Source organism: Narcine bancroftii, chromosome 9, assembly GCF_036971445.1.
Source record: "Narcine bancroftii isolate sNarBan1 chromosome 9, sNarBan1.hap1, whole genome shotgun sequence".
Lineage (NCBI taxonomy): Eukaryota > Metazoa > Chordata > Chondrichthyes > Torpediniformes > Narcinidae > Narcine > Narcine bancroftii.
Window position 1 is genome coordinate 3281949 of NC_091477.1, and position 22861 is coordinate 3304809.

Consider the following 22861-nt stretch of genomic DNA (forward strand, 5'->3'; position numbering starts at 1 on the left):
TCTCAATTACATGCGGACACCAATATCTAATTTAAAATTAGGAATGTCTATTATAGTCTCCATAGACCTGCTTGATGAGTAGAACCAGCAATTGTAAAATAAATCATGAGCTGCACTGATCTAATTAAGTATGTCACCACGGACCTGCCACTAAGGTGATATCAAACATGTACGACTTCCCGTGGCTCTCAAATACCTCAGCAGCTGAAAAAATTGCTCAAGGTCATATCACAAGATATAATTCCCAACTGTTCTGCTTCCATTGCACCTGATGTGATGTAGCTAATTCAAAGGAGAAAATTAAAGGTATTAACTTCTGGAAGATTGGAAAGGAGGACACACCAGTCTAACTAATACAGTGAAACTCGAAAGACTGAAGATGCTGTGATTTTTACAAAAATACAGAGACTCTGGAGGGACTCAGCAGGTCTCACAGCATCCATGGGAGGTATAATTACCAATGTTTCGGGCCTGAGCCCTTCAGGACTGAATAACATAATGGGGTGGGGGGGATGAGGAGAGGTGGAGGAGGAGCACAATCTCAAAGGCAGGTCATAATAGGTGGAAAAGTACTGCTTCCTGCCTTCAGGACTGTGCTTCTCCTCCATCTCTCCCCCCCCACCCCCACCACTGTTTTGTTCGGTCGCCTGCTGACATTTTTCCAGACCTTGATGAAGGGCTCAAGCCCAAAACGTTGGTTATGTATCTTTAGTCACTTTCAGGTGGCCAGAATACCCAAATATAAAGCCACCTAAAATACTCAAATGTGGTTGTTGGGAGGCCACCTGAAAGTGGAGAACCCGTCCCCGAGGAGCACTTACTCAACCCACCTCGGGGAGGTATATCCTCCGCTTTTGAGCGCTCCCCCTAGGCACCTGAAAGCAACAAGGCAAAGCAGCTAGCAGCTTTCAGGTGCCTAGCAGGGGGAGAGCTGATGACAGTCAACCAGGCAGCCCCCCGGCACGGGACTACAGGGCTGGGGCGGTTGGCGTGGGACGTCAAGGCTCTGTGTTGGCCGCCTCAGCCCCGTAGTCCTGCACTGGCTGCCCCAGCCCCGTAGTCCCGCACCAGGGGACTGTCAGGCAGCGAGGAGGGGGCTGTCGGCAGCGGGGAGGGGAGCTGTCAGATAGTTGCCCCTGCCCCAACTCAGGAGGTGGCGTTTGCTCTGCAGCACCTCTCCCCACTGCAGATCTTTCAGGTGGCAGAACACTGCCTTCAACGCTGCCACCTAAACGTCCCTTCGCAGACACCCGCAGCTGCACCGGAGCTGCATTCTCCAGGCGATTCCACCAGAAAGTGGCTTTTAGCTTTGCTGAACAGAGTACACTGTTTGACCTGCTGACTTTCCCCAGCACTGTGGTTTCCCTTTCCTCTCCGGGTGCTCTGGTTTCCTCCCACCATTCGAAATGTACCGGGAGATGTAGGTTAATTGGGCGGCCACCTTCTGAGTGAGAAAGTTACCCCTCAAATCCCCTTTTAAATCTTACTTTAAACCCATGCCCAAAATCTTGAGAATCATCTATCCCAGGGATAATGACTGTGAGCATTTATTTTATCTCTGATAAACCTTCATAAGATCTTCCCCCAGCCTCCTACACTCCAGGGAATAAAATCGAGCCTCTCCAACCTCTCTTTATCATTTAAGCCCTCCAGTCCCATTAACATCTTAGTTAATCTCTTCTGCACCTTTTCCAATTTCATAACATCCTTTTGATAGCTAGGTGACCAGAAATGCACACAGTACTCCAAGTGTGATCTCATTACTCATCACTACATCAATTTATTAACTGAATTTAAGTTCCATGGCTAATCTCAAGAAAAAAAACTCCGAGGGTTGTTAACTTGGCCGGCGACATCATGGGCACCAGACTTCACTCCACTGAGGACATCTACATGAGACGATGTCATCAGAAAGCAGCCTCTATCCTCAAAGACCCCCACCACCCAGGCCATGCCCTCTTCACTCTGCTACCATCAGGGAAAAGGTCCAGGAGCCTGAAGATGAGCACTCAGCGGCACAAGGACGGCTTCTTCCCCTCCGCCATTCAGATTCCTGAATGATCAATGAACCCCAGACACTGCCTCACTTTGACTTTTCGTGCACTGTTTTTATTTATTGTTGCAAGGTCGTTTATATGAAGGTTTGCACTGCGTCGCTGCTGCAAAATAACGAATTGTGTGACATGTTCATGATACTGATTCAGGTTGAAAATCTGAATTATTAAATAGCCTGGCCACTCTAACCTGGGAACAAAGGCTCAGGGAATGAACTTTTTCTTTTTATCATTATCCAGCAAGAGTATAGATCTTTTACTGCTGTCACATTCAACCCCACGGACATGAACGGAACCAAATGTGAGCATCACGAGAACACATCACCGTTGTTTGCACACGGCAAAAGCTGCTTCCTCCCCCGCCCCCACCATCTTTCCCTTGTGGATTTACAGGGGTTGAAACAAGAGCTGTGCTTGCTGGTTAAACTGGAGAGTTGTACATCTGCCAGGGACATCCAAGCCATGCCCTGGGACTTTCCTGGGGCAATGATCCTGATGCTATCAAAACACAAAATGCTGGAGAAGCCTGGCAGGTCGAACAGTGTCCTTTATGTAGCAAAGGTAAAAATACTGAACTGGCTTGAGCCCTTCATCAAGGTATGAGAGAATGCTGACGGGCGTCCGAACAAAAAGGTAGTGGGGGTGGGGGAGGAGTTGGCAAAGGTAGATGATAGGTGGAGAAAGGAGAGAGGGACAGCAACAGTGAGAGGGAGGGGGATGGCTAGGTGGGGTAAGGGGGATGGCTGGGTGGGTAAGGGAGGGGAGGGGAAAGAAAAGGCAAGCAAGTTTAGCAGAAAGCAGAGACAACAATGTTTATGTCGTCTGCTGGAGAGTGCCCAGATAGAAAATAAGGTGTTGTTCTTCCAATCTGCAGGTGGTCTTGGTGGGACAGTATACAAGGCCATGGACAGACATGTGAGTAGGGAGTATGAAGCAGAACTGAAATGGTTGGCCACTGGGAGGTCTTGGTCTCTGGTGGGGATAGAGTGAAGGTGTTCAGCAAAGTGATCTCCCAGCCTGCATGTAGTCTCTCTGATATAGCCAACCATTTCATGCCTTGAAGAAGGGCTCAGGTCTGAATTGTCGGTAATATATCTTTTCCTCCTATGGATGTTGCAAGATCAGCTGAGCTCCTCCAGCATTTACTGTGTGCTTTTATTACAATCAAAGCGTTTGCAGACTTCCATGTTTCATTAGCCTAAGATTCCCAGGAAAACATGCTGATGTTGCACCATTTCAGGAGGGCTTCAAAAATATCCTTTAATATTTTGCTTGTACATGACAGAAATTGGAATTGGTGGGGATTGGTTCAGGAGTTTGGAATGGGAGCACCAATACCTCTGAGTGGAAAGCCCTGCAAATGTAGTGGATGCAGCTCAGGACATCACAGGCAAAACCCTCCCCACCATTAAGAACATCTACAGGGAACCCTGCCACTGGAGAGCAGCAGCAATTGTCAAGGATCCACACCACCCAGCACATGCTCTATTCTCGCTGCTGTCATCAGGAAAGAGGTCTTGGTGCCACAAGACTCGCACCCCCAGGTTCAGAAACAGCTGCTCCCTGTAGATGCACTCAACAGTGGTGGGAGGATTTTACCTGTGAGGTCCTGGGCTGTGTCCACTACCTTTTCTCCTCTCCTCATGTGATTGGAGGTTTGATATATTCTGTCAGAGACCGTGAGAATGGCCGGTGAAAGCCAACCAGTAAGCACTGTGTCTCTGGTTGTCATGGTAGTGCCACTGTTTCCCAATCCCAACCACTGACAGCCTCTGGTCAGGATAGCCCAACGTTGATCAGAAACACATGTTGGAAAAACCACACTGCAACCACTTAATGCACGCAACAAATAATTAAATGTTAATAGCCCTAATACTTGTCTTCAATATTTTTTAATTAGATTTCAAGATTGTAATCTAGCCACTAAATAGTCTTAGCCAGAGTCATTAAGTGGAGGCTGAAGGGATTGCTGGCAGCTGTGCTTGAAGAGAGGAGCATGGTAATGCAAGTGTCCCTGGGCACCTCAGAGGCAGCTGCAAGGAGCACTTGCTGCTGGCACAGGTTCAGTTCCAACAGTTGTGACTCTACACAAGCTCCTCAAAGAGGAGAATAAACTCACCACATCAACTTCAAGGAAACAGGCTTCATCTTTGTTTCGGTTTCAACACCCGTAGGAGAAAACAAACGGGAGCACAATTGCCTACAATTCAAACCTAATTATTTACAAATCATTTTTGTACTTTCCATCCAAAAGTGATCTTCCAGTAAGTGGAGAGCTCTTGTGGCAGAATGAGCCGATTTCCTGCTGGGTTTTTACAAACAACGCAGGTTTCTCCTGCAAACCTCATGCAGAGATACAGACCCGTTGTTCATTAGTCGTCTTCTTCTGGTTGTCCATCCCATAGGATGATGATGGTCCCTTTCAGTCAGTTTGTGGGATTTATACCCCACTCCTCAGAAAGGAACAGAGTTTGCGTGAATGGATTTAGGTGAGTAGGGGGTTGCATAGGTCCAGACCCACCCTCTTGACATCCCCTCTCAGATCCAGTGGCATGGTGAAGCCCAAGACGGCCGGGGGAAATTCTATTCCAGTGAATGGCCAGACCACGTTTCAATGTGAGGGATGCCCCTTTCCATGCTTCATGGCACGTGTTTGCCAGATGGCCATTGACCCTACGAGAGGGTTCATCCACGCTTTGACAGGTCTTGTTTTTAATCCTGCAGGGTATCTCACCACCCTCCACACAAGGCAAGCCTGGTGGGGGAGCCAGTTTAGTCGCCGACCACGCGACAGGTAGTACTGGGTTACATGGCACCAGTAGCACTCAGACAAGTGACCTGAAGTGCAGGGTTTGATTGAGTCATCTCACCTTGAAGGCTACTGGTAAAATTTTTACAATGAAGGAAGAAGTCTCGAAGGATTTTCAGTCATAGAAATCTTAAAGGAGCACCTCATCCATGTAAAAATGGAGTTTTTAGAGAGTTCTTAGTTTGTTCCTATCTCTGTTTATTGATTATGAACCTGTGTTTGATTGGTCACATTAGAGTTATCTATCACTGCCCATCTCACGCATTTTCGATAGTTCAGCTATCTTATATTCTTTGTTTTACTTGGAAAATTCGCCCATGAAAAGTAGTATCTGGCAGAGTAATCTTTTAAAGTACAGATTACATTTGCTCCTGAGTGATTTTGTATTACAATATTGTAATTGTGACCCATGCAAGGTTATGCAGAGATTTGTACTCAGCAAATTGAAGAGTAAACTTCGATTATTCACGAGCAATTTAATGGCACCGGTTTTTATTTCCATCGACCCCTGGTGATGCATTATTCTTCCAGTGGATGGGAACTTTATGTGGCAGAGTTCTTAGTCTGTTTTGCGAGAATCTCATAATTATTGCCCAAAAAGTTCAGTGCTCTGGATTGTTAAAGCAAAGATATTTCACTCACTGATTTCTCACTGTAAACCATTGTGGTAAGGTCTGAGCATTTCTCATTTTCCATGATCAAGTTTGTTCCACCTGGAAAAGAGGTTGAGATGGTCCAGAAAAGGAGGGGAAGACTCCCTGATGAGAAACAGGTCAGCAGCAGGGGAGGGTGTGGCAGCAATGAGATTGGGATATTGTCGAGGGAGTTGAAGTCAATGTCGTACATATATACACATTGAACAGCACAGGAACGGGCTCTTCAGCCCACTATATTCTGCTGAATGCCAGATTAAAGAAAATCTCTTCTGTCTGTCCATGATCTATCTCCCTCCGCTCCTTGCGTCTGCACGTGCATATGTCTGAAGAGGTGCGCAAAATCATGGAGGACCCTTCCCCCTAGGATTCAAATCCCACGCTGTCTGTAAGGAGTTTGTATGTCCTCCCTGTGTCAATGTGGGTTTCCTCTGGGGGCTCTGGTTTCCTCCCACCAGTCAAAAAGTACCGGGGGTTGTAGGTCAATGGGGTGCAACTGGGTACCATGGATTCGTGGGCCGAAGGGGCCTGTTACCGTGATGTCTGCCTAAATTTTAAAATAAAAAAAAAGATGTTAGATATGTAGACAGGAATGTAGCCCACCCATCAGAAGTTGCTGACTGCAAGCAGAGTCACAATGCTGGAGGTACAGGACGGCAGCATTTCTTTGTCTGCTCCTTCGGGAAACAATCTAGAATTCAATGTACAGAATGGACACATAAAGTTCCCATCCACTGGAAGAACCATGCATCACCAGGGGTCAATGGAAATAAAAGCCGGTGCCATTAAATTGCTCGTGAATAATCGAAGTTTACTCTTCAATTTGCTGAGTACAAATCTCAGCATAACCTTAGCAACAGATAAGAAGGTGCATGGGTCACAATTACAATATTGTAATACAAAATCACTCAGGAGCAGAGGTAATCTGTACTTTAAAAGATTACCCTGCCAGATACTACTTTTCATGGACAAATTTTCCAAGTAAAAGAATACAAGATAGCTGAACTATCGGAAATGTGTGCAGCTGGGCAGTGATAGATAACTCTAATGTGACCAATCAAACACAGGTTCATAGTCAATAAACAGAGATAGGAACAAATTAAACTGGACAAGATAGCTGCCTGAACCTGTCCCTCCATTCAATATAGAATTTGCAACAGTGCAGCACAGAATCTGTGCCTTTGGCCCACCATATCTGTGTTTCGCAGAATGCAGATTCGCTAATTGAACATGGAAAAGGATGCAAGGGACCTTGTCACAGTTCATCCCCAGTGGCTGCGTTCCCAGGGACGCACGCAGAGTCAGGCATCAGGAGCTGTGGGCAGACCATCAGCTTGGTGAAAGATGCCCTTTGGGTCTGCCTGAATCCTGTTGGTCTTTTAGCACACGGAGATGTCGGAAAGAGAACGCTGCCAACTCGTACATTCCAGGCTGCAGGAGTACAGCTGAGGGTCGCACTGAGGCTCGGTGAAGACAACGCAAGGGCACCATGGGGAAGGACCACAGTCTTGAGTCCTCCCTTTACCAGGCTTGACAGGCTGAGACCAAGGCCCTCAAAATTCAGAGGTGGGGGGAGCAACAACAAGGTACCACAATGGTAGTAATGGTATAAATGTAGTGATGGAAATGTATGGAATCGAAACTGAGGGTGGGAAGAGACTCGGAATGGCTTTCCTTTTGTAAATAATTTATTGTAAATAAAGTCTGGTTTGATTAAGAAAAAGGATAATCTTACAGTTGGACTCTGAAGAACGTCAGTGAAGGAAGAGGTTGGCCCATCTGGTTTCCCATGGTGTGGGATTGCAGTGGTTGATCTCAAGCTAAACAAGAACATGAAATAATTGACCATGATCTGAGATAATTCATCACGAGTAATAAGGCCCCCCAGAATGTCACTAAGCCATGCAGCACTGAACCACAAGATATCGCCTGGCGCTGACTGTGCAAACCCATGCAGAGCTGTACGGTGCAGTGCAGCCTCTGTTATACCAAAGGGAATCGAAGTAGTAAAACATGACACCCGTAAATTGGAGAGGCAACACCTAATACTCCGTCTGGACACTCCCCAAATAGATGACATTAAAGTAGACATTTCTGCTAGCCCACTCCCTGTTTACTCCCTCTTCCCTACCCCTCCGTCTCTTTTCCTCCAGCTCGCTAACCCCTTCCCTCTCCATTCAGAGCCATCTCTGCCTTGTCCACCTATTACCAACTACCTGTGAGCCTGTGCTCCTCCCCATCCCACCATTTTATTCAGGTGCTTGTCTACATTTTGACTCATCCCACTTTTCTCCAGGTCAAAGGGGTAGTCGTGGGTACGCGCATGGGGCCCAGATATGCCTGCCTTTTTGTTGGCTACGTGAGGTAATCTATGCTCCAATCCAACACAGGCAAGGCCCCTCAACTCTTGCTCTGCTACATCGATGACTAGTTTAGTGCTGCCTCATGTACCTATGATATATCAAACAGTCCTTCCTAGCAAAGAAATATTTATTTAACTTGTATCTACAGGGGTCATCTACTGCATCTGGTGCTCCCCCTTTGTGGTCTCTATAATCGGAGAGACTGGACACGGACTGGGAGATCACTTGTGTGAGTACCTCAGCTCTGACCACCGCAAAAGTGTGGATCTCCCATTTCGATTCCCTGTCCCATTCCCTTGCTGACATACCTGTCCACGATCTCATGCATTGCCAAACTGAGGCCTCCTGTAAATTGGAGGAACAACACCTCATCTTACCCCTCTAATGGATTGCATTAATATAGACTTCTCTGGCTTTTGTTAACCCCCTCCACCCCCGTTCATTTCTCCCCCCCCCCCCACCCCATCTCCTTCCCTCAGCTCTGTCTCTCACCCTTTTCCCTGGTTCTCTTGCACAAGCATGATAAAGTCTTACCTCGTACCTTATTATATCCAATTAACACTTTTAGTTGTTCTGGATTCCTCCCCCAGCCAGCACTGTCTGAATTCTGAGACTTTCTGAGATTTCCTGCTTCTGCCTCATTCCACTTATTCCTTGAAGAAGTCCTCAGGCCCGAGATGTTGGCAATATACCTTTACTTTTTATGGACGCTGAAAAGACCGGCCAAGTTCACCCAGCACTTTGGTGTGTTTTTCCTACATTTTGTTCATCCCTTGATGAAGAGCTCAAACCCGAAACGTTGGTTATCTCTGCCGCTTAAAATTCACTGTTTGACCTGTTGAGTTTCTCCAGCGCTGTGATTTTACAGTAACAAATTGCTATTGGTTTAATTGCAGGGATGTGGTACAAAGGTAACATTTCAGCTGAGCTTAATGAATGGTGGAGCAGGCACAAGACCTTCTCTTGTTTCCACTTCTCATTTTCTTTACTAAATAAGAAGAACTCCGTTGTACAGAAGCAGATGAAAGCCATTTAGCCACTCAAGTTGTTCAGTGAAATTACAATTGATCTGCATGAGCTGGTGAAAGCCAGTTCCTCTTTGTATTTCCTTAACCCAACTTGCTGCCATAAATGTAATAATCTAACTGAAGTTAAGATTGAATTTACTTGTTACATTATACCTGATACAGTGAGAAGAGTTTTATGTGAGCAACTCTGTGATTTTTAAAAACAACTTGGATAAAGTGAAGTAAAAAAACCCTCATCTCTGGAAGCAACCTGGTGAACCCCCTCTACACCACCTCCAAAGCCAGTCTATCCTTCCTCCAGTATGGAGACCAGAACTGCATGCAGTCCTCCAAGTGCGGCCTCACCAGTACCCTGTACAGTTGCAGCAGAAGGGAGGCATGCTTGGTATAGTGGTTAGTGCATCACCTTTACAGCGCCAGCGATTGGGACTGGGATTCCAATCCCGTGTTGTCTATAAGGAGTTTGTACATTCTCCGGGTCTGTGTGGGTTTTCCCGCTGTCTCCGGTTTCCTCCCACCATTCAAATTGTATCAGGGTGTAGATTAATTGGGTATAAATTGGGTGGAACGGTCTTGTGGGCCGAAATGGCCTATTAAAATTAAACTTCCCTGCTCTCAAATTCAATCCTTCCCTTGATGAAGGCAAGTACCCATTGGCTTTCTTGATTACCTGTGCAATTCAATAATTTTTTTGTGAACCAACGTTTTGTGATCCTGAAAGAATAAATGATGAGACTGACCTCCCTTAACTGTATTAAATAATTACAGACCATGCTACACCACCACCTCTCACTTTCCCTCTTCCTCCAATCTTTATTCCCATCGGAACCTGTGGGAGTTATCCCACGATTCATGGAATGTTGCTATGCGTTAATCATCCATTTCACACCTCATTGGGTTCTTAGTCTGGATATTCCATTTCCAACCTCTCCAGACTGCAATGTCCAGGCATGGGAAGGTCATGAGAAGGCATTGGTTCAAATTCCTAGCATCCAGCATTCTACTGAGGAGATATATTCTGGCACCTGCAGAACAGATGTTGAGCTTGTCCGCCCAAATTGGCACATTTCAAAGACAGCCCTCCCTTCTGGCAAATATTCTCCCAAAAATAGATGTTGATTATCTCCGCAAAAGCAGTTTTCTTTTTTTCTGTTCTTCGTGGAATCTTGCTGCAGGCAAAATGAAGGGAACAGAAACTGTTCTGAAGTAGATTGGAACATTATAATCATGGCATCATGCAAACAGTTTCCGTTTCATGATGTTTAACTTGTTTAAGTTTGTTTATGATAAACAAAGGACACTTCACAGAACATAGGCCCTTCGGCCCTCGTTGTGGTGATCCACATATTCTTTAAAAAAGTACTAAACCTTCCCCATCCCGTGAGCCTCTATTTTTCTTCCATCTATGTGCCTGTCTAGGAGTCTCTTAAATGCCCCCAATATTCCAGCCTCCACCACCCTCCCCAGAAAGGCATTCCAGGCATCCACAACTCTCTGTGTAAGAAACCTACTCCTGATGTCTCCCCTAAACTTCCCTCCCTTCACTTTGTACAGACATCCTCTGGAATTCGCTGATCTCACCCTGGGAAAAAGATGCTGGCCGTCCACCCTCTCTATGCCTCACAATCTTGTACATCTCTATAAATCACACCTCATCCTTTGCTCCAAAGAGAAAAGCCCCAACTCCGCTGACCTTGCCCCATATGAGACGTTCTCCAATCCAGGCAACATCCTGATAAATTTCCTTTGCACCCTCTCCGTGGCTTCCATACCCTTCCTGTAATGAATACAATATTCCCTGTTTTATCTAATGAAATGGAAACATAATATTACACAAAATTGCCTCTGGCCTGCCATAAGGCAGACAAAGAGTTGCTATTAACATTACCCAGTGCCCCTTACAGTCACAGAAAGAGAAGCAAAAGAGAGTCCCCTCAGAGTCATTCCAGTGGCACCACTCAAATGCATCGTCACCATAAACAGTAAAACTTTCATGACCACTCAGCACTCCACTGCAACATATTGCGATCTGTTCCAGGCCAGTCTTCTTCTCTGCATTACAATCGCTCTGCCCTCTTATATCTCCACTCTAACTCCAGAATTACAACAGCCTGTACTCTTTGACTTTTGTAACACTAAACCCTGCACTTTTATTTCATCACTGCACTACCTGCCGTACTTAAATAGGGGTGACTTGCCTGTATAGCACACAAGACCAAGCTTTACAGTTCATGTTATTGGTTTGTTCATCTCTATGATCGCCTCTTCTACTGCGTTTAGCTTTTCGACATCAAGCGTTTGGCCCAGCAGCATTTCAAAATGCTCGACAAAAGAACGGGACATACAGGAGCAGGAGTCGGCCATCCAGCCGTCGAGCCTGCTACACTGTTCAATATGAGGCCATGGACTCGGTTCTATTTAACTGCCTCTTCCTCAAAACTCCTAATTTCCTTCCTATTTGGAAATCTCTTTGTCTTAAATATATTTAATTGGGCAGCTTCTGTTGCTTCCTTGGGCAGCGAATTCCACAGATTCAATTCTGTCTGGGAGAAGCAGTTCCTCCTCATCTCTGTCCTAAATCTACTCCCCTGAATTTTGAGGTTATGTCCCCCAGTTCTAGTGTCCCTTCCCAGTGGAAACAATCTCCCAGTTTCTATCTTATCTATTCTTTCATAATGTTTACGTCTCTAGGAAATCCCCCTTCATCCTTCTGAACTCCAATTAGTAGATTCAAAGCTATCAATCTCTCCTCATCACCTTACTGCCCTCATTTCCACATCAATCTTGCTTGTAAATTATTTCTGGATTAGGAACTTCACCGTGGTTGGGAAAGGGAGTGCAGGTTGGCAGAAGGGAGGGTTGGTTGCTGGTATGAACCAGTGGGATGTGAATTGAAAGGCTAATTTTTGGACCATGCATAAAAACTGGTTACGTTTGTGATGATGAAGCCAATATCAAATGGGTTTCTCCAATAAAGATGACCATCAAAGCTAATCAGTGAGGCACAGATAAGGTAGATAGCCAGCACCGCTTACCCAGAGGACATTTGTCGGAGTGGAAGAATGTTTAGAGGAGACATTTAAATACACAGGTTTACATAGGGTTGGGTGCTTGAATGCTTTGTCATGGATGGTGGTGGAGACTGGTACAATAGGAGCATTGACTTCCTCATTGGAAGACTACAGTCAGTGCAGATCGGTAACAATATCTCCTCACTGATCATCAACACAGACACGTCTCAATGATGTGTACTAAGTCCACTGCTCTACTCTCTTTAGATCGTTCAAACGACATCTACAAGTTTGCCCATGACATCGTGGTTGTCGGCAGAATTGCAGACAGCAATGAGGAAGCGTACAGGAGGGAGATAGATCAGCTCGTTGAGTGGTGTCACAACAACAACCTTACACTCAATGTCAGTAAAACAAAGGAAGTGATTGTGGACTCCAGGAAGGGGAAGCCAGGAGATCACAAACTAGTCCTCATCAAGCAATCAGCAGCGGGGAGGGAAAGAAATTTCAGATTCAACATCTCTGAAGATCTATCCCAGGACCATCATGTCAATGTCATTATGAAGAAACCTCACCAGCAGCTATATTTTGTTAGGATTTTGAGGCGATTTGGTACGTCACTAAAGACTCCTTCAAATATCTAGGGGTGGACCATGGGGAGCTTTCTGACTGTTCACATCATTGTCAGGTACGGAGGTCCCAATGCACAGGACTACAGAGGGTTGTGAACTCGCCCAATGCTATCATGGGCATCAGTCTTCATTCCATTAAGGACATCTAATAATACCTCAAGAAAGCAGCCTCCATTCCCCCCAACCCCCATCAGGAAGGTGGTGCAGGAGCCTGAAGAAAAACACCCAACAGTACAAAAGCAGCTTCTTCCCTTCTGCCATCAAATTTCTGAATGGACAATGAACCACAGACACTTCCTCACTTATTCATTTTTTTTTAAATCTTGTACTTCTGCACTTGTAATTTAGCACCTTGTTCTGCACCACGTTTCTGCTGCAAAACAACAAATTTCATGGCACCTCTACATGACAATAAACCTGATTTTGATTTAAAAGACCCAGACAGGCACATGGATATAAGAAAAAACAACACTATGGGCAGTGAGGGAGGGAAGGGTTAGATTGTTATGGAGTAGGTTGACATAGGTCGCACAACATTGTGGGCGAAGGGCACATCAGTTGTACATCAGTTCTGTGTACAGGGCGAGCTGCATGCTAACAACAGTAATCACACAGACCATTAATCACTTTGGGACACCACAAACTAATCTTATGATCAACCAAGATGGGAAAAGGATGAATTATAATGAAGAACCAAAATCAGAAAGTGATTAATATCTGCCTGTGGGATACCTGGATTCTGAACCTGCCACACCACTGGTTTCTCACACACGGAGGATACATATCCTCCTGTTGATTTGATTACGGTTGCCATATGATTTATCTGTATATCACAGCCAGGATGTTGCACCCTGAATAATTCAGCGGCATCAGCATTTTGATCCCAACAGCTGAGAGGTTTTTCATGCAGATTGAGGAAGGACAGGAAAGCAGAACATCAAATGCCTTCAAAACAATACAGCAAAGAGAAATTAATTCTCCCTGAACTCATTTAGTTTTGTTTTTCTACACGGAACAATTGCGGAATAATTAACGGACGTTTAAAGAGCTTGGTTTAGAAGAAGTCCCAAAATGCATCAACCCTTCACTTTAATCCACTGTATTCTGTGAGGGAACTCCCACACAGTGTGACAGCAACACAATTCATCTTCATACAGGAGGCAAACTGCTTCACACCTTTCAGGCTCCATGCAGTGAGTCCTCTTGTGCATCCAACAAGAGATCAAGAGCTTGGAATGAGAGTTTATCGTCTTTATACGTACCGTAGACAAACATAATACACCTACAGCACAATACAGGCCCTTCGGCCCACAAAGTTGTGCTGAAACATGTCCCTACCTTAGAAATTAGAAATGCCTCCACCATCGTTGCCAGCAGCCCATTTCACACACCCACCACTCGGTGTTAAGAAAAACATCTCCTCTGTACTAAACCCGTGTCCTCTTGTGGCAACCATTTCAGCCCTGGGAAAAAGCCACACAATCAATGCCTCTCATCTACACACCTCTATCAGGTCACCTCTCGTCCTCTATCGGTCAAAGGAGAAAAGCCAGAGTTCACTCAACCTGTTTTCATAAGGCATGCTCCCTAATCCAGGCAACATCCTTGTCAATCTCCTCCACACCCTTTCTATGGCTTCCACGTTCTTCCAGTAGTGAGATGACCAGAACCGCACAGTGCACTCCAAGTGGGGTCTGAACTGAGTTCTATAAAGCTGTAACATTCTCTCTCAGCTCCTAAATTCAATTCCATGATTAACAAAGGTCAATAAACCATATGCCTTCTTAACCACAGAGTCAACCTGCGCAGCTGCTTTGAGTGGCCCATGGACTCAGACCCCAAGATCCTTCTGATCCTCCACGCTGCCAAGTCTTACCATCATATTTTACCTACCAAAATGAACCACTTCTCAGCCCAGTTTTGCATCTCATCAATGTCTCGCTGTAACCTCTAACAGCCCCTCCATGCTATTCAAACCACCCCCAACCTTTGTGTCATTAGCCAACTTACTAACCCATCCCTCCTCTTCATTCTGAGGAACACCACTGGTCACCATCCTCCATGCAGAATATGACCTGTCTACAACCACTTTTTGCCTTCTGTGGGCAGCCAGTTCTGGATCCACACAGCAATGTCCCCTTGGACCCCCCCCCCCCACCCCCCTGCCTCCTTACTTTCTCAATAAGCCTTGCATGGGGAACCTTATCAAATGCCTCAATGAAATCCATCTACACTACATCTACCGCTCTTCCTTCATCAATGTGTTTAGTCATACCCTCAAAATATTCATTCAGGTTCTTGAGGTACAATCTGTCCTTGACAAAGGCATGCTAACTATTCCTAATCATCTTAAACCTCTCCAAATGTTCATAAATCCTGCCTCTCAGGATCTTCTCCATCACCTTACCAACCACACATGTAATATTTACTAGTCTAGAATTTCCTGGGCTATCTCTACTCCCTTTCTTGAATAAAAGAACTACATCTGCAACCCTCCAATCCTCCAGAACCACTCCCATCTCATTGATGATTCAAAGGTCATCACTAGAGGATCAGCAATCTCCTCCCTCGCCTCCCACAGTAGCCTGGGTACATCTTATCCAGTCCCGGCAACTTATTCAACTTGATGCTTTCCAAAAGCTCCAACACCAGATCCATTCTCTCTTAATACAATAGATGTAGATGCATGCTCAAATTTTTCCGTCTGCTGCAAGTCACTACAATCGCCACGATCCTTTTCCATAGTTAGTACTGAAGTGAAGTGTTCATTAACTTTCTCCAGTTCCATACACACTTTCCCACTCTCACACTTGATAGGTCCTTTTCTTTCACGTCTTATCTTCTTGCTCTTCACATACTTGTAGAATGCTTTGGGGTTTCCCTTAATCCTGCCCACCAAGGCCTTCTCATGGCCCCTTATGGCTCTCCTCATTTCCTTTATAAGCTCCTTCCTTTTATCCCTTACAATCTCCTCGATCACTAACATTACCTAGCTCTCTGAACCTTTTCTTTTCTTCTTGACTACATTTATTACAACCTTTGTACACCACGCTTTGTACACCTGTAATAGTCAATAACATATAATAGTCGAACCCCCACCCTTTTTTTTTGGTCCTAAAATTGGGTGTTTTTTGTATGACCCATGTAAACGTCAACCCCCCCTTCCACATTTTTGGCACCAGCTGCCCACCTATCTGAGCTCCCGACACCCAACTGCGAACCTTCACCTCGGCCACATGTCCACCAGAGCATCCCGACTATGAATCCTCACCCTAGCTACCCCCCCATCTGATCTCCCAATGCCCTGGCCACAGTCTCTCATCGGCTGCAACTGCCGATCTGAGCTCCTGAAGCCTTGATTGGCAAAGGTACTTACCACAGTCAAGAGTATTAACCCCCCCCCCAATTTGACCCAAAAAAATGGCCCCCAAAACTCACCTATTGCACAATAACACAAAGTACAATGCTCAGATGCACTGAAATTCCCGCAGCTTTGGTGCTTGAACACGGTTGAATGTTGAGACCCAGCAAGGTTGCCACCTCATTGACTATCACCCACTAAATCTGCCCATTTTGCTTTCGTCTGTCTACTCACTGCTGCACCATACCCTCAGGATGGATGAAGGCGTGCCATGTGACAGCCAGTGCACACACCTGGCTGAGAAAGATGCTGCATTTGTTGGTTTACGGATCCCAAGAGGTCAGATGCAAGAATGCAATAAATTTATTTCCACAGTTTTCCTGCACAGCCTCCTTATCCCTTCAGTCTCTTAGCACTGACTACACTCCATCGTGAGAGCTCTTGGGCATAGAATCTCACTATCCTCTCCACAAAGACATTTCCTTTCATCCCTAACCCAAAAAGTTTAGTTCTTTTTGCTGACCAACCTCCAGGCACTCCGGTTTCCACCCACTTTTGCCCTCAAGTCCTGTTCCAATACCAGTCTACATTTTGCTTGCACCTTGATGTAGGGCTCAACCCTGAAACATTGGTTCTGTATCTTTATCTTTGCTACATAAAGGACACTGTTTCACCTGCTGAGTTTCTCCAGCGTCGTGAATTCATTTCGCAAAATGCCAAAGCCTTTCCAAGGCACAAGTCAAGAGTGCCATAGAATCTCTCCTCGTGCCTCCGTGGTGCAGTGCGAACAACATGAAAGAAGCTCAGAATCATCCAGGTTAAGGCAGCTCACTTGATTAGCAGTCTAGCCTTCACATTGAACCATGGAATCATAGAACACTGCAGCACAGAAACAGGTCCCTTCGGCCCTTCATGTCTGTGCCAGACCATTTTTCTGCCTAGTCCCACTGACCCGCACCAAGTCCATATGCCTCCATACCCCTCCCATCCATGTACCTATCAAATTCTTCTTATGTTAAAACTGAGCCCACATTCACCCCTTCAGTTGGCAGCTCATTCCACGCCCCCACCACTCTCTGTGTGAAGAAGTCCCCTCATGTTCCCCTTAAACTTTTCCCCTTTCTTGTTTCATGGCACATTTGTGACTGCAGTGTGTACCACCTGCAGGTTCCCCCTCCAAGAAGCATACACAGTAAAACCCATTGGTATCTGGAATTCAAGCAACAGGCAATGCATTCTAGGCACCCACAAACTCTGTGTGTAAAAAACCTACTTCTGATGTCTCCCCTAAACCTTCCTCCCTTCATTTTGTACAGACGTCCTCTGGTGTTTGCTGATCCATTTTGCTCTGGTGTTTGGGGGAAAAAGATGCTGGCTGTCCACCTTATCTATACCTCTCACAATCTTGTACATCTCTATAAAATCACACCTCATCCTTCTTTGCTCCAAAGAGAAAAGCCCCAACTCCGCTGACCTTGCCCCATATGAAACGTTCTCCAATCCAGGCAACATCCTGATAAATTTCCTTTGCACCCTCTCCGTGGCTTCCATACCCTTCCTGTAATGAGGTGACCAGACTGAACACAATATTCCCTGTTTTATGTAATAAAATGGAAACGTAATATTACACAAAATTGCCTCTAGCCTGCCATAAGGCAGACAAAGAGTCGCTATTAACATTACCCGGTGACCCTTACAGTCAGAGAAAGAGAAGCAAAAGAGAGTCCCCTCAGAGTCATTCCAGTGGCACCACTCAAATGCATCGTCACCTGCAGGTTCTCCCTCCAAGAAGCATAAACAGTAAAACTCCTGTTATCCTGAATTCAAGCAACAGGCAGCCTCAAGCAACTGGCAACAAAAAAATATCACAAAATAAATAGGTAAAAAATATGGGTCTAAAAATTGCATTTCTCACTGTTAGTTCGTCAATCCACTCAACACACAATCTCAAGTAACCAGACAATTCACTGATTCAGCATCTACCAATCCCCAGAGGTTCCGGATACTAGGGGTTTACTGTAGTTCACACATGTCAAACTCTGGCCCGCAGGCCAAATTTGGCCCGCGATATAATTATATTTGGCCCGCAAGATCATTTCAAAAATGTATTAGAGGTGGCCCACTGGGCGCCGTGCCAGTATAGCACATGCACAGTAATACAACAAATCCCAGAATGCATTGGCGTCAGCCTGCTAATCGCCCCCACCTCCTCTGTTTACGTTGCAGGGTCTCACCGTGGACTCTGGTTTTGGGGCCTGGCCGGTGTCAGGGGAAGCCAAGGCCGCTTCCCAGCGCCCAAAACTGGAGGCCACGGGCCTGACCTCGCCAGGACCGTTGCCCACTCCCCCTCCCTGCCGCAGGCCGACCCGCGACTCACGGTGACGGGGCCGCTGATCCGCCGAGATGCCGCCCTGCAGCGAGAGCCGATGCCCCCGCACTGTCGTCGTCGAACCCGATCGCCCGCAAACCCCGCCCTCCCGCACACAGGCCTGAGTAAGGATTATGAACTTTAATCTCAGGATAAAACGATCTTCCAATAGTTTCATGTCACAGTGATCAATATATTCCTGGTTAAAAATGGTCCTGCACCTGGATACAAGCTCATTAGGCATAAAACTTGAAAAGTGTGTAAATCAAAGGATATCTGTACCACTGGAAAAAGGGCATGGCAAATAATCCTGCTAGAGTTCATGCCCACAATCAGTCACCCATTTGATTGTTTCAGGAATCATGTTATTCTCCCACATTCTCAATAGCCCTCAGATCTTACTATTCGACAGCACACTAGCAACATTTGACAAATCCTCTAAAGAGAAATATTATTTATTGAATATTTTATTTCTCATTTGTTAATGCTTCTGGAAAGAGTTTATCCAAAACTATTATTAAACATTTATTTTAATCAGAAAAAGTTTAACATTACATATGTTGAAAGAAGAGAAAACATGCAGATGTGGTTGAAAATTTTCAATAAATATTTAGTTCGGCCCTCGACTTAGTCCAAGTTTTTAATTTTGGCCCTCCGTGAATTTGAGTTTGACACCCCTGCTGTAGTTAATTCCTCATTGCTGGGTTTAAAATATAGAACCATCATCACTGGGTTTTCCAGTAGGATTGCAAATACTGCTCCCTGTTACCTACCAAAAAGATGTTGGGAATGGACAATACATGCCTTGCTCAATCCACAAGAAAAAAATATAAATAAAATTAATCCATTGGTCATGAAGAGCAACACAGAATTAAAATCTCTAACAATGTGAGACCATCACCACAACACTTAAATAACTTATGAAAAGTCTTCCCAAAAATGGCATTTAATTGTGAACTGCATGGAATATGATAAGACCTTAATACATAGGAGTAGAATGAGGCCATTTGACCCTTTAAATCCACCCTGCCATTTCATCATGGCTCATTTCATCTCCATTCACGCGCCTTTTCCTTGCAGCCCTGGATTCCTTTCCTAATCAAGAACTTCTCTCCCCCTGACTCACTTACCAGCTCTGATACTTGCTGTTCCCAGTGCTTGGAACAGCATTTGGCACATGTGTCACTTCACATGTTCTGGTGGTGCACCCTCAGGGCTGGAGGTATTTCTTGTCCACATCAGGAGTTACAGTCCAGGGATGCTCCACCTGTGAGGCGATGAAATTCTGTGTTAAACACAGCAAAGCTGAAAGTGGGCAGTATTGAAGAAATGTTGAAAGGCTAGGTCCTTTCCATTTGCCTTGCAAAATGGGGTTAATCGGGTAATTTACTAGGTTACCTAGGTACAGGGCTATTTGAAAAGGCCAAACCAGGCAAGCCCAGTCAAAATGTACCTGTGTCCCAGACTCACCTTGGAAGTGGTTAAGGAACCCAGTAAAATTTACCCAGGCAGCCTCCTCCACCTATATGAAAGGAGAAATGGGTCATCTGATTTCTCTGGAACTTTAAACAGAGAACAGGAAACAGAAAGAGCAGAGGGAACAGGGATTCCCTATGGCAGTGTGACACATCACTCACCTCATCATCGCAGGGGTGGGATCCCCCTTAAATTGCTGGGTTGGGAATTTAACAGGTAGGTTAGGCTGCTCTTTGAAAAGGACAGGAGGCCCACACAACCCATTAACCTCACCCTGGTCCCAGGAGGGCTCCCTGGGTGCTGGAATTTGAAAGCGCCAGGTTAAGACAACAGATGACGTAACAGTCGTTGGCCTCATCAGCATGACACCACAGAGAAGAGGTAGAAAATCTCATAATACGGAGCAAGAGTAACAGCCAGAGTCTCAACGTGTGCTTGACAAAGGAGATGATTGTGGACTTCAGGAGCTCTGGGGACTGGACCCCATTTTGCCAACTTTCCAGGAGCTTCAAGTAGTGAGTTCCCACCAACAGACCTGATGCATATATTAACAGGGAAGAGAGCAGCATTTCAAAATTTAGTCTTATAAATTCTGTTTTGACATTACATTTTTCCATGTCATACCTTTCATTTGGCTTACTGACTTCATCATGGTAAACCAATTGGCAGTGGATGGTTTCTCTTCCTAGGGAGAGATGACCATCTTTACCAGACTCAGATTTTCCACTGTCGGAGTCATGTTGGCAGCAGTATTATGTACCTTGTCAATCTTCAGCCTTTATTTTTAAATCCCCTCCATCTGACCAGGAAAATGGTAGGATCAACCGTTTCAACTCTCCTGTTCATCACTGTACTTATTCACAATGGCACAGATGGAGACCGTTCAGCCCATCGCGTCCAGGCCACCTCCAGAGCAATGGCACATTTCCATTCCCTCTCTCCTTATTTTCCTGCAGCCCTCTCTCACATACACATTACCTCTCCTTTGCTTATTTTACAAATTACCTACACTTCAGGTAAATACCTTTGGAAGAGGGCAGAAAACTGAAGAAACCCACAGAAACCCAAAATGGTCAGTGGAAGGTGCAGATTCCCCACACAGGAGTATGTGAGGTCAGGTCTAAAGTGGCAATGCCAACAGCTATGCCAATGTACTACCTTTTCAATGGCATTTCATCTCTTTAGATCCAACCAGGACAACTGTGTGCAGTGGATGAGAGGTTGGGGTAACAATGTAGATGTGTGTAGTGGACGGGAGGTGGGGTTAACGGTGTAGATGTGTATAGTGGACAGGAGATGGGGGTAACAATGTAGATGTGTATAATAGATGGGAGGTGGGGGTCATGAATTGCATCCTAACCCAGTTATGCAGAGATTTAGTGTGAGGTTTTACCTCACTCCAAGATTCAAGATTCACTTTATTGTCATAGTAATAAAACAGTGTCGTATTACATGAAATTCTTTTTTCATCTGCTGCAAGGCAGGCAGATTTGCCACCGGTAGGAATTACCCAAGCGCCTCCTACAGTTCTTACAGTCAGACAGAATCAAAAGAAAGCCCCCCCAGAGTCACCAAGTGTCCGTAGATTCGCCTCCAGCGCTTCCGCAGCTACACAGAGTCTGGTCCAATCCATCGGCGACCCAAGCTCGAGATCCGAACCTCCGGTTCTGCCTGTAAGGAGTTTGAACGTTCTCCTGTCTCTTCCCACCATTCAAAAACCCACCAGGATGGTAAGTGAATTGAGTGGCATGGGCTTGTGGCTTTAATCTCCCTCATCATGCATTTCATCCCTGGAAGCTTATGTGAATGGGACTGGGCTGAGTTGGAGATGGGTAGGTGATTGGAGGCAGCCAGGACCACATTGGAAGATTTGAATCTGAAGGTGGAGAGGGCGAAGATGAGGATAATCCAGGCACGTTCACACTGGAAATGAGATAGGCTGTGTTCAAGGTTCTATAAAGTCTGATCATGTTGACAAAGGCAAGCTATTTTATCTTTTTATAGAGGAAAGAGCTTGACGGGATAATTCATAATTGCAGAGAGTCCGTGCCAGAGCATGCTTAGGGAGATGCATGAAGCAGATGGTTCTGATTTATTCAAATTCAACAGACTTCTTTGCAAACTTATTGACTGGACATGAGATATGGGAAGTGTGATGTGGCTGGAGTGACAACTGACTGACTTTGGACTGACTTGTTCCCCTGTTGCAGACCAGCCAATAAAGATTGATTGTGACAAGTAATTAAAACATCTCGAGCGTCGTGACAAACATCGAGAGTACAGTGGGAAAACCATGCACCTTTATCTTTTTATCATCTAGAAATCCCTATACCAGCACATCCAACAATATGACCCAGCCACACAATTGTTATATCAGACTGATGACAACATTCTGTCCAAGCACACTCTACCAAAATGTTTGTCTGAAGAGGGCATGCAAAATTAAAGGGAACCCCCTTCCACCCTGCACACATAATCTTTCAGCTGCTCCAGGATGGGGGGGGTGGGGGGGTGGGGGAGAGGTGGGTGGGAAAGAGATACAGGAGTATCAGAGCCATTTGTTTGCATTGTGTGTCTGTATGTGTGTAATGTCTGGTTGTGTGTCTCAATGATTTGCACTGAGCACGGGAACACACTGTTCTGTCATGTTGTACTTGATTTGACTTGACTACAAACCCACCAACTCCCACAGCTACCTCGACTATACCTCTTCCCACCCTCGCTAAGACTCAACACCCCTCTCTGTAATTGGATCCTTGACTTCCCAACAGAAAGACCCCAGTCTGTCTGGGTCAGCAGCAGAATATTGACCACTGTCATACTGAGAACTAGCTGTGGGCTCAGCCCACTCCTGGTCATGCTACTGCCCCCGATGGCATCCCCAGATCCAGCTCCAACAGAGTCATCAAGTTGCAGATGACACAACAGTCATCGGCCTCATCATTAACAATGATGAGTCGAACCACAGAGAAGAGGAGGAAAATCTTGAGAAATGGTGCAAGAGCAACAACCTGAATTTCAACGTGGATGAGACGAAGGAGATGATTGTGGACTTCAGGAGAACCAAGAATGACCACCCTCCACTACACATCAACAACTCTGTAAT

The 22861-nt window shown here is 45.5% G+C and overlaps 1 protein-coding gene across 6 annotated transcripts in view; it reads right to left on the minus strand.

The window, feature by feature from the left end:
- The window catches only part of ndst1b (N-deacetylase/N-sulfotransferase (heparan glucosaminyl) 1b), a 212604-nt gene that overhangs the window by 109784 nt on the left and 79959 nt on the right, over positions 1 to 22861 (minus strand). For all 6 annotated transcript variants that reach the window (XM_069898004.1, XM_069897999.1, XM_069897998.1 and 3 more), the window contains one exon: positions 19410 to 19546. The gene's annotated coding sequence lies outside the window, so the exon portion shown is untranslated. The remainder of the gene's footprint in view (positions 1 to 19409; positions 19547 to 22861) is intronic.